This window comes from Thermobia domestica, chromosome 6 (assembly GCF_964235325.1).
Source record: "Thermobia domestica chromosome 6, izTheDome1.hap1.1, whole genome shotgun sequence".
In the NCBI taxonomy this organism is placed as follows: Eukaryota; Metazoa; Arthropoda; class Insecta; order Zygentoma; family Lepismatidae; genus Thermobia; species Thermobia domestica.
In genome coordinates this window covers 77,187,652-77,200,668 of record NC_137459.1, presented here as the reverse complement: position 1 = coordinate 77,200,668, position 13,017 = coordinate 77,187,652, and the positions used below count along the sequence as shown (strand labels likewise).

Here is a 13,017-nt window from a genome sequence, read left to right as displayed (position 1 = left end):
GATCCTACGCAGTTTCCATCGTACGCAGTTTCGATCCTACGCAGTTTCGACGCTACGCAGTTTCGACCGTACGCAGTTTCGATCCTACGCAGTTTCGATTCTACGCAGTTTCGACGCTACGCAGTTTCGGTCGTATACAGTTTTGATCCTACTCCGGTTTTTCCCTATATAACTTCAAAAAAATACTATTACTTAATATTCTGTGATTATAAAATAATTATTTTTTTTATTGTTCGATCATATGACCTTATCTGTTTTCGATCCTACGCCGGTTTTAGTTTCGATCGTATGCAGTTTCGATCGTACGCAGTTTCGATCCTACGCAGTTTCGGTCGTACGCAGTTTCGATCGTACGCAGTTTCGATCCTACGAGAGTTTCGATCGTACGCAGTTTCGATCCTACGCATGTAACCCGCCGAAACCATGAAAAAATGAACTTTAAGGGCCCATAGCTACGAAACTGGGAATGCGGCGTAGGATCGACACTGCGTAGCATCGAAACTGCGTACGATCGAAAAATTCAGCTCAAAACCTGTTTCGATCGTACGCAGTTTCGATCCTACGCAGTTTCGACGCTACGCAGTTTCGACCGTACGCAGTTTCGATCCTACGCAGTTGCCCTGAAATAATTTAAGTTTTAATCATGCTCTCAAAAAATATATATTTTTTTCTCTCTCTTTAATTTGTTTAATCTGTGCAGCTATAAATTAGGGTTATATTCATGGACTCCACACGACCTAAACTGCGTAGGATCGAAACTGCGTACGGTCGAAACTGCGTAGCGTCGAAACTGCGTAGGATCGAAACTGCGTACGGTCGAAACTGCGTAGGATCGAAACTGCGTACGGTCGAAACTGCGTAGCGTCGAAACTGCGTACGATCGAAACTGCGTAGAATCGAAACTGCGTAGATTCCAAACTGCGTAGGATCCACACTGCAGGTAGGATGGACAAGTTACAGGCGTATGGATTGAGAATCAATTATGATTTGTAATGATGACTATGTCAGAAGTGTAATACTAACTTTGAAACAGCTTCGACGGAATATAATGTAAAATAGTTATGTAATATGGAGAATTTAAAGTAATGAAGATTATGATGTATGATGAATATTGAAGGATAAGAATAATAATAATGTTTAACGAATATTTCGATTGTAAAGATATTCTTTCGTAAAGGCTGTCAGAAAGTTAGAGAAACAAAAGTCAGATAAAGATTCATATGCTGTTCTGTGTGGACTTGTCTGCGTAATATGAATGAAAATTTATATGATTTTATGTACAGCTTAATGACCTAATCACCAGTTATTCATATGTATGTCAACAACGTTACAATATTGTACTTCGCTTTGGGAGTTTTTCATTTGTGCACTGAACCTCAAATCAATTTATAATTGGAACACGTACCCGTGGGAGTAAGAGCATTTCAATGTATTCCGTTACATTTCACAAAAATATTTTTAACCGTAAAAGATTCGAAATTAAACTACTATTCAAATAGAGAATAAAATTACGAAAGTTTACAATTATTACTGGAAACCAATGCTGTCATCCATTTTGAACATTTTAAAAGAACATAGTTTCTAATGTATTGAAATTTCATATCTTATGAATAGCTTGAAACGTTGTAAATAGTTGTAAAGAACCTGGAGAAAATTCATCAAAGTCCTCCTACAATGGGGAAGCCGTGTTAGACATGGAGTTAGTGGATGCAAATGGTGGCATTGGAAAAGTCCGGGTCTCCCGAGCACAGTGGTGATATCAGAAACTGGGCCCCAGCCATGAGGCTCCAGAAAAATGGGGTCCCGAAGTTTTGGGCGCGGGTTGTTTCTATACGCCTATTAAACATGGAATTGTATGTGGGTGGTAAAGTTGGAAATGTTCGGGTCGTCTGAGCACAGTGTTAACGTCAGAAATTGGGCCCTTGTCTCAAAGGTCCAAAAATGGTGTCTGGAAATTTTGAGCTTGGCTTCATTATATTTTTCTTTTAAGCATGGAGTTATTGGATACATATTGTGGTGTTGGAAAGCTCCGGGACCTGAGATTCCAGAAATGAGATCCGAAAAGTTTGGGTTCAGGTCTCTTTTATTTGCCTATTTAACATGGTGTTGTACTATAGTGTTAGCGTTTGAAAGGTCGGGGTCTATTAACGAAAGCGGTAATGTCAGAAATTGGGCCTTGGCCTCGAAGCTCCAGAAAATGTGGTTCCGAAATGTTGGGCTCGAGTCCACTCTATTTCTCATTTAAGCATGGAGTTGTTGCATACAGATGGTGACGTTGGAAAGATCCGATTCCCCTCAGCACAGTGGGGTCCCAGAAATGGAGTCCCAATGTTTTGGGCATGAGCCCCTTCTATACGCCTATTAAACATGAATTGTTGTACGAAGCTGAAAAACTTGTATCTTCCTATTAAAAAAAAAAAAAAAAAAAAAAAAACTTGTATCTTCCTTACAATTATGTATTAGATAATAATCTGAGCTCCTAAACACGTATAAAAGATACCGAAGTTATATTTCAGCAAAAAACAATTACCATAAAACATCTCTTTGCATGTGTAATGACTGAAATGTATTATAATTTGCTTCCCTCCCAAATAAATAAATAAATAAATAAACGATTACAGTCGATAAGCGTAAATCTGGCAGAATCTATTTTCCGAAATCTAAAACAAATCACACAGATTGTTTATTGCTTGTTCGAGATTGTCCACATTACATTTTCGGTCGCGATTGTACATCACATTTTCGGTTTTTCATTGTATGTAATTAACTATACCATAACAGAAATTCCCGCTGCGAACAAATTACACGTTAGGTATACGCCTATGCGTCTCGTCTCGAGGACTTCTGGGCAGCAGTGGCTTAGTGGCAGAGGGTTCACACATGATGCGGGGCCCTGGTTCTATACCAACTTGCGCAAAGTGGGGTTTGTGGTGAACAAACACCGTGTGTGAGGGTTTTCTCGGAGTTTCCCTTTCCCACAATTCTTTCATTTCACCATTCCATTTATTCTCATCATCTGCGTCTCCTTTAGTCTACCCAGGATGACAGTCGGACATAAAACTTAAATATTGCATTTTCATTTTCACATTTGGAGACCCTGTATCTGTGTTCCTTGAGTGCCCCAAATGCTAAATAATAATGGGTTGGAAGGCCCATGAAGTTTAGTACCTGGTACACCCATTATCTCAACTTGCCCAAAAAGTTAAGGGCTCAGGTTAAGTTAACGCCCCAAAACTTTAGTTTTCACACCTTATTAACTATATTGGCCCAAAAGATGAAATTTGTTAGCCCATCGATCTTTATCTCGACTAGCCCAGAAAGTTGGGAGGCTCTGGTGAAGTTAGCCCCCAAATTTTCGGCGCCTATATCACATTAACTATGGGAGAACGAAAGCTGAAATTTGGTAGCCCATCCAGCCCGTAGACAGTACTATGTAGGCCATTCATTCTCTGGACCAGCCCAGAAACTTGGGGGGGGGGGGCTCACGTTAAATTAGAGCCCGAAATCTTTGGCGCGCATATCTCATTTACCCTTTCGGGACAAAATCGATTTTGGGGTTTTTGGTAGACTTTCAGTTAATGATTTATTGCCCAAACATTGTTAGCCCGATTGATATCGTTTACGTCTTGTATTTTAGAAGAGGGACATGGCTATTTTTTGGTGTAAGTTAGATTGCAGTGTTGCTAACGGGAGGGATTATTGAAAAAATGTAGGAGTAAAAATTTTTTTAAAAAATTCCCTAGCCGAATTTCATGATTTTTTCTAGCTGGCAACACCGAAGCCACATGGGTTCAAGTCACCTAAAAAGAATTTTCTGGTATGTTGACAAGGTACAGTAAAAACCTGAAGTCGCTGGCTGGCATACAAAGAGAGAAAGAAAAAAACTCTCTCATAATACACATGAAATTTTGGCACTTCTTACGCGTCAGAAGCAAAAATCAGCATACATGGTGGTTCACCGGCTTCCCTAATTATCCAATCGTGCTCCTCTATGGTGCGTTTTGTAGGCCAAGAATGATTCCAAACAGTTGTACGTTGGTTTGAATATAGCCAAGGACACTGAAATAATAGGGGGGAAAGGATAAATTTCCCAAAAATTTTTCACAAACAATTACAATTAACATTTTCTGTAGCTGGCAACATTGCTACCAGTCAGAAGCAAACAATTTTAAAGTAATCTTTGGCCCACCAATAATATATTCAGCTAGTATCATGATGATATCTCTCAAATTAAGCATTTTTCCTAGAAAGTCAGTATTATCCTTAAAATTATGTAATATGGTATACTGTAAGACCGGAATTGTAGTGTCCCCAATTATCCAAGTGAAACTTTTTATAGTGCGTTGTGTAAGTCAAGGATGAGGCTTCCAGAATCTGGTATGTTCGTTCCAATGTAGCCAATAGAAGAGAAGGAAATAAGAGGCAAATTTTAGAAGGGAAAAAAGGGATTTTTTAACCAAAAAAAGTCTGGAAATAAATAGTTCTATGGCTGGAAATACTGCTAAAAGACAGATGCAACTATCTTAAAATAAACCTTAGCCCACCACTAATATATCCTGAAAGTATCATGTCGATATTGAATAAACGAAGCTAGTAATTAAAAATTAATAGATTATGGTAAATATAAAAGTGAGAAAAATCAAGGATTAGAACCTTAATACGAAAATGAAATGAAATCTTTGTGTTTCACGTCCTACGGTTATGCCGGTTAGGCTAAAGTAGACGCTGATGATGAGAAATGAATGACATGGTGGAATGAAAAAGTGGAAGGAAACGGGAGAACCCCGATAAAACCCACGCACACGATGTTTAGAACCTAAATACGAATTTATGGTGCGCCTCTTAATTACGCAATTGCAACGATCTGTGCCCAAGTTTGTTCAGTAAGGACCGATGTTTGACTGACGTAGTTCACTTGCGCTCGGACGTATAGGTACGGAATTATAAACATAAACTTCGAAAATTGACAAATCTGAAAATAATTTATCTTCGCATTGAATTTGGACCCCTCCTCCGAAGTAAATTCATGTGTAGGGTACGTACCACCGTACTACGATTTTTAATTTCAGTAAAAATCCCTTTGTTTTCTTGCCCCCAGGATAACTATATACTCTGCTAGTTAATATTTTCTAAACATTTGGAGTGATGTATCGTCATATGTATAGATTAACCTCTTGCACATAGAGAATGTTTCTTTTCCAAGATTTAAATAAAACTGAAATGTTTTCCATTTCCATACAGAATTCAATTCACCTAAGATGTCCAAAGTTTGTGCGCTCACCTGCTCAGACAATTACTTCCTCCACCAACGGTTGTGCTCGATGTGGCGGCCACGAGCCTGGACTATCGCCCTGCAACGCAATTGCCACTGAAGCATTGCGCGTAGAAGGTGTGTGAGGGGAATTGTAGACCACACCGCTTGACAAGCTTTCCAAAGCCCTCTATGGTAGTGGGACGCCTTTGTGTGAGTCCTTGTTTCAGAAGGCCAAAGGCGCAGAAATCCATTGTCTACGCATCTGGTGACTCCACAAGTTTGAACGAGAAGGGTATAACATACACATCAGTCTCCGTGGCCATACGCCAATAATACGCGACAGAACTGCGAACATTATGACTGGATGCTTTGACCATGTGGATCCACACCTTCTGGGTGTCCCTGCCATACAACTGTGGGATGCGTTCTGTATAAGGGTTCCATGATGTTCGTTTGAAAGTAGTCTGCATTTATCTTGCCCTCGAAATTCACACGATGCATTGGCAACTTCCCACTGGCGCAGAAACCTGCCACCATCATGAAGCAATTCGAAAACTTCTCGCGACATTCACGGACGGAGTCGCCGCGGCTCTTCGCATCATGTGGTGAATAAAAAATGGCCCTGGGCTTATTGGTGTCATCAAGGTAGATCCAGGCTTCATCCAGAGTGACAACCCACTACCATTTGTCATCTGAGAGGTACTGTTCATACAACTTTCTTGAATCTCTCTTGAATGTACCTTGGTGATAACTTATGGCCCATCGCCTTATGTCGTTTTTTTTTTTTTTTTTTTTTTTTTTTTTTATTTGCAAATTGTCCTTTGTGAATCAACACATTGTGCTCTGAGACTTTCTGCATGAGATGGCACGTTTGCTTTGGGTTGGTGGGTTCTTCTTCACAACTGCTGCCCTGATGTTTCTCACAACGCATGGTTTCCTGGCTGGACTCCTTTCTTCTTCACTCTCACGACTTGATCTTGACATTTAGGGCCGGTGCTTTTACAGCGCTATTACCCTTCCTACTTCACACTTGATGATGTTGTTGCTGATTGCCGCACACATTTTCACAATCACTGACTCATTGCATTTTGCATCGGGAAGTGCACATATGTGACCTTCGCAATAAGGTGTCACTTTAACAGAAATACTAGCTGCTCACCACAACAACTTTCACAGCGGTGTACGTGACTCACTACTGGATTTACGGGCTACTGACTTGTGATTCCTTCTCCTACGCTGTGCTCGTTATCAGCTCTGTAAACCACCTTGGGTGAACTGACCTGTAGTATATGAAGGACTCAATGGGAGGGGTTACAAACCCCCCTCTTCGGTACGCCACTGCCTAGGTATATGACATATTTAAACGGGATGTGTTGAGTAATAGAAAAGATCTTTTCGCAAACTCTCTCTAGTGCATTTTCTATTTACAAATTGTGGTTAGGTCATTATTAGGTAAGTAAATGTAGGCTCAGAAATATGTCTCCATCATGAGACATAACAAAATGGAACGAAACTTTATTCAGCCGGCCTGTACACGGCATTGAACCAGAAAACAGAAAGTCAGCACCAATATCGAATGGTAATATTTAAACTAAACACATGTGAGCATTGACATTCATTTATGAAATACTAGCTGAAATGCCCGGTGTGCACAGGGAAATATAGTTATAGGAAGGTCTCAAGGTATACTTGAACTTAATTTCTCCTTCCTGAAATATTTTTTTTTTGACAAAGTTTAAACCACTCCCAATTGAACCCCGCCCTAGGATCCGCACCCAATAAAATTAAATATAGGCCTACTACAGTCTTTTCCAGACTATTATGTCCTTGATGAATTTACCTAGAAGGAACTTACATATTAAGTTTAATCTTCCTAACATAAGTGTCTCGACAGATATTCTCCCGAGTTCGATCTCCGGTGGGGTAGATCCGCGTCTTACATAGAGTCGCTGCTGAAAGAGACAGTATTCTATACATCACCCCACCTCGTAAGATATTATAATTTTTCATTACTTCTTACCCCCTTTTCCGTTTTTAACCTTTTCCTTCCCCTCTTTCTCCCCTCGCCGCAAGATGCGCACCAAAAATTCTGTATAGTCTACGTTTTCTTCCAGACTACGATATCTTTAATAAAGTTAGTAGAAAGGAGCTTATATATCAAGTTTCATCAACGCCTTAATCTTTGACCTTGAATATCTCAAAATATCCCCTATTCAATTTATTTGAATATATATATATATATATATATATATATATATATATATATATATATATATATATATATATATATATATATATATATATATATATATATATATAAGTCCAATAGAGTAGCACCGACATGACAAATATAAAGATGGCACACCAGGGGCATCGTACAAAAAATATTTATCCACATCGCTGCATCACCGAAAATCACGAAAAAAGCACTTTAATGCATCTTAAGTACCATTTACTCTTATAAGCTTGAAAATTAATTTTACTAACAAGGGATGTAGCTGGACTCGGACGGAAAAATCTAAATGAAACCATGTAGGTTATATAAATTATTGGGCACAAAAACCGTGAGGTCAGCCATTCCCATGTAAAAGTCTGTGTTTGTCGACAGGCGGCATCTTTGTGTTCGGATATGGGGTGAACTAATCATCTTGATACACCTTTATAACTTTTAAGCGAATAGATATATAACGCTGGGATTCTGCACATACAAATATCAGCAGGGTGACATTTTCTGGCATACTATTCAATACCACCAAATTAACAGTGTTGCCAACCCATCACAAAGTTATTTTTTTTTTAATGGCACTACGTCAGGTTATTATAAATTTCAAATCTACATTCAAAGCAAAAACAAACCAAACCAAACTTGTTGTTCATTGTTGCAAACCGAGGACGCTACAGCAGCACCAATATTCAGGAACGTGAAAATTTTGGAGGCCTCTACAATACTAATAACTGAAGTAAGACGGACGGAACAGTTGCAAGGAATTGCATTTCCAAGGACTATTTCGAAAACAAAAATAGTGCTTAGATACGTACCATGTCTAATTACGTAGATTCTTTTTAAAGGTTGCGAGGATCATAATACTGTTTACGGCAATTTGATAATTCAAACCGTTCTGGAGGTATAATAATTATTGTTAAAGTTACCAATATTTCCTAAAATAACGTAGTCCTAGTTGCGAGTAATTTTGAAAGTGACATTTTTCTTCCCGATCAAAATGTAATGTTGAAAATCCTGTCAATAATTTTCAAAATGTACAAAATATTCCTCTCACACACAAATTCCACATAAAAGTTGTGCAATTCATATTTTCTTTTCTCAATTTAAAAAAAGCATTACATTTACCACATTAATAAAATATTGTTCACGAAACCAGTCAATTAAAAAAATAATAAAATTTACAATTAACCATATTTGCAGTGTAAAAAAACATATTTACAATATTTACCATAGCCAATTACACTCGGCATCATTGCTCATAATTAGGGATGCGCACGAGACGAGTCGAGACAGGATTTTCCTTACAATATTCGAGTCGAGACACGGCTCTTCTAATAGAGAAATATACATTTTTCGAGTCGAGACATCACTTTTACAGCACATTTTCAAGACGAGACAGCCACAAATCTTGTCTCGTGCGCATCCCTACTCATAATTCAAATACGTATTAAAGTAAAATAAATTGAAATGTCCCTTAAATTTTTTAAAAATCCACATAAAATATACATTCACTAACATAATGAAAATGGCAATTTAACATTTCAATCGTAGACTTCAAAGCAGCAAAAGCAATTTTCTTTTGGGTGAATTTAGGCACCCCAAGTTTTGTAAACACGTTTCTTGCAACATGTGTTTTAGCTCCCCTGGATCCTATGACCAAGGGGAGAACCTCAAATCGCTTGTTATCATGGACCTAATGTTTAAGTCTTTCATACTTAGTTATTTTCTCTTCTTTTGCCCTTACATCCATGTCATTTCCTTCAAACGCAATGATAATGTCAATTACATACTAACACAGTTATTCTCAACAATTAGGTCTTGTTTCAATTGTACATTCTCAATATCAAACTCTAGCTCTTTACCCGTCTGATAGCCTCTTAACGCGCAATGTCTTTCAATAATTTTAACAATCTGGTTATGCCTGACTATACGTCTGTTGGCATGATAAGTGATTTGGAGATACGCTCATTTTTTGAAATTCTTAGAACCCCACTTCCTCCCCCTCTTCCCCATCGAATTTCCAAAAACCCTTCCTTAGTGGTACCCTACGTCATAAATTATACATACTGTGCACATTTCAAGTTCCTACCTTAAGCGATTTGGCCTGTACGAGGATAAGTCAGTCGGGGGGGGGGGGTTGTTCATGCAGAACACCAATGTAATGTATTTCTATAAAACTGCATATAAGACAAAACAACTGGAAGTTCCAAACAATAAGTAGAAGAGATTTAAATTCAAACAGATGTACTGATGCCATTAAAAATTAAAACAACATTACACTACTACAATTATCCGTATTTACAGTGATCTCCATATATATATATATATATATATATATATATATATATATATATATATATATATATATATATATATATATATATCAAAGGCGCCGACTCAATGGAGCTTAGGGGGGCCGGAGCGAAATATGACTCTAGGGTAATTAGGGATGTCTCAGGGAATTTTTGTAAAAATATACTTCTGTATAAAGGAATATTGGACATTTTCGGTATTTTTGGCGTGGTTATTTTTGCACGTAGAAGATTGAAATTGTGCACAAACATTCAGCCCACCGAGTAGTATTTACCAGATTTTTTCAGATTTCTGCGTTAAAACACGGGGGTTAAGAGGGGCTAAAAGTTGAAAAAAGGGATAATTAGACCAAAAATCCCTTTCTTCGGGATTTTCCCGCCTTAGATACACGATGGAGACATGTGAGTCATACCGTCTGAAAGGCAGTTCTATTCTGAAGAGAATGATGGGCGAAACATGACCCTAGGGTAATTAGGGATGTCTCAGGAATTTTTTTACTTGAGATCATGGTCTTTTGCGGTAATTTGGGGCATTGTGGGGATTCTTGATAAAATTTCTCCCACCCTTAGTATTCAAGATAGAAAGTTGAAATTTGGCACACACATTCAGTCTACCAAGTCTATTTATCAGATTTTTTTGAGATCTCTACGTTCACACAGGGCCGCTCCAGAGGGGCCCAAAGTGCGAAAAAATTCTCCCTCCGAAATTTTCCCTTTCGCATCAATTTTCCCTCTTCTGGTATATGATATGGGCATGCAAGTGATACCATTTGAAAGCCAGCTTCATTCTGAAGAGAATTAGGTATGAACCATGATCCTAGGATAAATAGAGATGCAGTAGCTGCTTGACTGAAAGTCTAAAAAATACCCCAAAAACCCCGGATCACGTAAGGTATAACAGACTTAGGGTTCAGAAGAATTACAAAGGCTAGAAACTTAACTTCTAAGAGGAAGTCAATAAGGAGTTTCCAACTACCTAAGATCAATTTCCTAGCTAGAGACTACACCGAAATGATTCACTGGAACACTGTTACACTTTCACCTCAGCCTTTGCTGCGGAAATTTGCCGATCACGAGATTTGGTCACCGATCACGAGATCAGGTGAAACAGCGGCTGAGTGGAACTTTGATAAATTCCCGTGTCACACCAAAGCATTAGAACGATGCGTGTAGCTGGTAACTGAGGCGTCACAAAAAGTTGTCGGTTTCAATTCCAGGGATGGTTTTATAAGATATTTAATGCCAAGTTTTCAAGCAAATCATTTCTCAAACTAACAAAAGAAACTAAAGACAAGTAAAAGACTGTATTTCATTACAAACTTAAGTATTACACAATCAGGAAAAATGTCTATTTCAATGGAAATTTGTCTTTTTTTAAGTGTTTTTATAAGTGTAATACGCTGCTAATAAATTGTAAAATGTATTCCTTATACATTTATTTATCTTTTCTATAATTTTCTCTATTGAAATATGACTATAGGAACTTGTTATAGAAGTTATCTGAATTTTCTCCATGTATTGGAAAAGTTACGAAAATCGTATATTTTTTTCAAGGTTTAGGGTCGTTACGCTACCGCCAGACGTAAAAAAAAAAAAAAGAGATATTTCTTTTGCATTTTATTTATCTACCATAGGGGCAAGTTTTCCGCAGAATAGCGTTTCAAACAAAGAAAAAAAATATTTTTTCGGCCCACCCTAATATATGAGGGTCACTACGAAAGTTTTGAGATGTGAAATAACTTAGATACTTAAAATCAATTTAACACTTACATTTTCTCAAAGTATTCACCATTATACACTTTTGCATCCTTGAAAACCACTCTTGGAAGCAGTGTTGACAGTATTTTTCTTCAAGTTTTGAAAGTTCATTCTCGTAAGCCACTACAGCTTCTTCAGGGCTGCAAAATCTCTTCCCACGCATGCGATCTTTGATCCTGGGGAACATAAAAAAATCACACGGGGCGAGGTCAAAGCTATACGGTGGATGAGTCATAAGTTTGACCTCCGTAGATTCTAAAAACTGAATTGTGATGTTGGCCGTGTGTGCGGACGCGTTGTCATGATGAAGCAGGATCCCACGCAATCCAGTTCTTGGACGCCGTTCCCGAAGCTTCTGGAAGCTTCTGGATGGAAGTTCTTAGACACTTTTGTTAGGCAAACAGTGCTGTGCCACTGAACAGTAACAGTCCTTTGTTCTTCAAGTGGAACAGTTGCAACATGGCCAGATTTGGAGAAGAAAGTTGCGACCATCTTCTTCCCCCACATCGCGGTCGCTTCACTTTCGTGGGTGGATTTTCGTCTGGAAATATCCAAACTGTAGACTGGCGTATATTTTCAGGGTGAAATTGATAGATTCAAGTATCATCACCAGTAACAATGTCAGAGACGTGTCGAGAATTGCCTCCATCAAATCTTGCAAGCATTTCTTCACACCATTCCACACGCATGCGTTTCTGCTGTTCAGTCAAAGTGTGAGGCACCTAACGAGATTAAACCTTCCTAAGCCGAAGATGATCATGAAGAATTTTTGTTCTGGCTGGCGATCCAATGTTCACTGTAAATTCAATATCCTTGAAAGTTGTTCGAAGATTTTCTCGAATCATTTGTTTCACATCGGCAATGTTTTCATCTGACACAGCTGTTGCCGGACGTACAGCTCTCTCTTCATCTTTAAGCTATGTCCGGCCTCTTCTGAATTCACCAAGCCACCGAAAAATTGTAGAAGGGAGGGGCAGGAACCACCAACCTTTCAATTACTAGCCGCGTGCTCTTCCGACTTAGCCACGGATGCGATGAAGAAACCGTCGCTTGTAGAGGGATAAATTCTTGAGGTCTTTTGAATTTGGCTAATCAGAGTGCCCCTTTAACCCGCGTATATTCGACGATAACCGTTCGGGATAAAATCTGCTCGCCTTGTAGACCTAATTTTATAACAAAATGACGACTGTCTATTTACTTCATTTTATAGTTCTTCCATATTCACTTTCAAATGATCGGCGCCAGTTGCCATCTAATAAAGTTGATGCGTTTGTTGCTTCTAGTACACAACCGCTTTGAAAAAGAAGCAATAAATGCATCAAATGTGGGAGATGAATTTAGAATACCTAAATGATACATGCCTAGCACATCTTGTGCTGTTAGGGTTTCTTCAGAAACATTTTGTAAAACAATTGAAAACACATCGCGCGGTTTGTATTTTGAAATTTTGCGTATACTTGGATTTGTTT

At 38.4% G+C, this 13,017-nt stretch overlaps 1 protein-coding gene across 1 annotated transcript in view; it reads left to right on the top strand.

Moving 5' to 3' along the window:
* Nucleotides 1-13,017, top strand: part of LOC145688064 (uncharacterized) — a gene marked incomplete in the record, with an annotated part of 846,580 nt that overhangs the window by 689,985 nt on the left and 143,578 nt on the right.